Source organism: Anticarsia gemmatalis, unplaced genomic scaffold, assembly GCF_050436995.1.
Source record: "Anticarsia gemmatalis isolate Benzon Research Colony breed Stoneville strain unplaced genomic scaffold, ilAntGemm2 primary ctg00000049.1, whole genome shotgun sequence".
Classification (NCBI taxonomy): domain Eukaryota; kingdom Metazoa; phylum Arthropoda; class Insecta; order Lepidoptera; family Erebidae; genus Anticarsia; species Anticarsia gemmatalis.
In genome coordinates, this window is record NW_027466806.1 from 62,501 (window position 1) to 65,000 (window position 2,500).

The 2,500-nt window shown below is 49.2% G+C and overlaps 2 non-coding genes across 2 annotated transcripts in view; both read left to right on the forward strand.

Moving 5' to 3' along the window:
- LOC142986949 (small subunit ribosomal RNA) overlaps positions 1-1,818 on the forward strand; it is a 1,902-nt gene extending 84 nt beyond the window's left edge. Inside the window, exon 1 of the ribosomal RNA XR_012960474.1 lies at positions 1-1,818. This exon is cut by the window's left edge and continues 84 nt beyond it. This is a non-coding gene — a ribosomal RNA (small subunit ribosomal RNA).
- Positions 1,819-2,271: 453 nt separating this feature from the next.
- On the forward strand, positions 2,272-2,428 carry LOC142986902 (5.8S ribosomal RNA). Its single transcript, XR_012960430.1, has one exon. It is a non-coding gene; the product is annotated as a 5.8S ribosomal RNA (ribosomal RNA).
- The last annotated feature ends 72 nt before the right edge of the window (positions 2,429-2,500 follow it).

A 2,500-nucleotide genomic window follows, 5' to 3' on the forward strand; every position in this document is an offset into this window, starting at 1 on the left:
ACCGCGAATGGCTCAATATATCAGTTTTGGTTCCTTAGATCTTACTCAGTTACTTGGATAACTGTGGTAATTCTAGAGCTAATACATGCAATCAGAACTCTGACCAGTGATGGGATGAGTGCTTTTATTAGATCAAAACCAATCGACGGAGGGCCCCGCGTCTGAAGTCGTTAATTTTGATGAATCTGGATAACTTTTGCCGATCGCATGGTCCAGTACCGGCGACGCATCTTTCAAATGTCTGCCTTATCAACTTTCGATGGTAGTTTCTGCGACTACCATGGTTGTCACGGGTAACGGGGAATCAGGGTTCGATTCCGGAGAGGGAGCCTGAGAAACGGCTACCACATCCAAGGAAGGCAGCAGGCGCGCAAATTACCCACTCCCGGCACGGGGAGGTAGTGACGAAAAATAACGATACGGGACTCTTACGAGGCCTCGTAATCGGAATGAGTACACTTTAAATATTTTAACGAGGAACAATTGGAGGGCAAGTCTGGTGCCAGCAGCCGCGGTAATTCCAGCTCCAATAGCGTATACTAAAATTGTTGCGGTTAAAAAGCTCGTAGTTGCATTTGTGCGCCGCGCTGTCGGTGCACCGCATCCGCGGTGATACTGACACGTCTGCGGAGCATATCGTCGGTGAGCCGGCGGTAATACGCCGGTTCAATATCAAAATCCTATCGCGGTGCTCTTCGGTGAGTGTCGAGGTGGGCCGACAATTTTACTTTGAACAAATTAGAGTGCTCAAAGCGGGCTCAAAATGCTGCTTGAATATTTCGTGCATGGAATAATAGAATATGATCTCGGTTCTATTTTGTTGGTTTTCAGAACTCCGAGGTAATGATTAATAGGGATAACTGGGGGCATTCGTATTGCGACGTTAGAGGTGAAATTCTTGGATCGTCGCAAGACGAACATCAGCGAAAGCATTTGCCAAAGGTGTTTTCATCAATCAAGAACGAAAGTTAGAGGTTCGAAGGCGATTAGATACCGCCCTAGTTCTAACCGTAAATATGTCATCTAGCGATCCGCCGACGTTACTACAATGGCTCGGCGGGCAGCTTCCGGGAAACCAAAGATTTTGGACTCCGGGGGGAGTATGGTTGCAAAGCTGAAACTTAAAGGAATTGACGGAAGGGCACCACCAGGAGTGGAGCCTGCGGCTTAATTTGACTCAACACGGGAAATCTCACCAGGCCCGGACACCGGAAGGATTGACAGATTAACAGCTCTTTCTTGATTCGGTGGGTGGTGGTGCATGGCCGTTCTTAGTTGGTGGAGCGATTTGTCTGGTTAATTCCGGTAACGAACGAGACTCTAGCCTGCTAAATAGGCGTCGTCATTTAGGTGTGCGTGGCTCCGTCACGCAACTCACTGGCGACGTATTAAAATTCTTCTTAGAGGGACCGGCGGCTTCGAGCCGCACGAGATTGAGCAATAACAGGTCTGTGATGCCCTTAGATGTCCTGGGCCGCACGCGCGCTACACTGAAGGAATCAGCATGTTCTCCCTGGCCTAGAGGCCCGGGCAACCCGCTGAAACTCCTTCGTGCTGGGGATTGGGGTTTGCAATTATCCCCCATAAACGAGGAATTCCTAGTAAGCGCGAGTCATAAGCTCGCGTTGATTACGTCCCTGCCCTTTGTACACACCGCCCGTCGCTACTACCGATTGAATGATTTAGTGAGGTCTTCGGACCGACACGCGGTGGCTTCACGGCCGTCGGCGTTGCTGGGAAGTTGACCAAACTTGATCATTTAGAGGAAGTAAAAGTCGTAACAAGGTTTCCGTAGGGGAACCTGCGGAAGGATCATTAACGTGTTGTCGTTGTTGTCGTCGCGCTGTTTTTGTTGTCGTTGTGCACACACAACACACACGATGAACGATGATGGACGATGATGGTGATGATAATATTTATATATCCTAAACACCCAAAACTCAAAAAAGAGACTCTGTTCGACGGTGGGTGGCGCATCTCGCGCCGCCACCCGACGAACGTATCTCGCGTCGCGCTCGTCGTAACTTCAACGTAGACTGGTATACAAATCCGCTACCACGAGTTGATACCTCGACGAGAGCGCTCGTCAATCGAACGCACATAACGAGAACACGCGAGAGCGTCATTGTTGCGGTAGGCGCGCTTGTATCGTGTGTCGTGTATCGTTATACCACAAACATAATATATGTATGTACATACATATGTAACATTTGTAACTTGTAACATTTAACACACACAATATTATCCATGCGGTAGTGGTGTAAAAACTATTACCCTGGACGGTGGATCACTTGGCTCGCGGGTCGATGAAGAACGCAGTTAACTGCGCGTCATAGTGTGAACTGCAGGACACATTTGAACATCGACATTTCGAACGCACATTGCGGTCCGTGGAGACACATCCAGGACCACTCCTGTCTGAGGGCCGGCTGTATAAAATACAAATGCCACATTGCGCCCTTACGGGGGCGCACATGACGGTTCATTGTGACGTCGACTA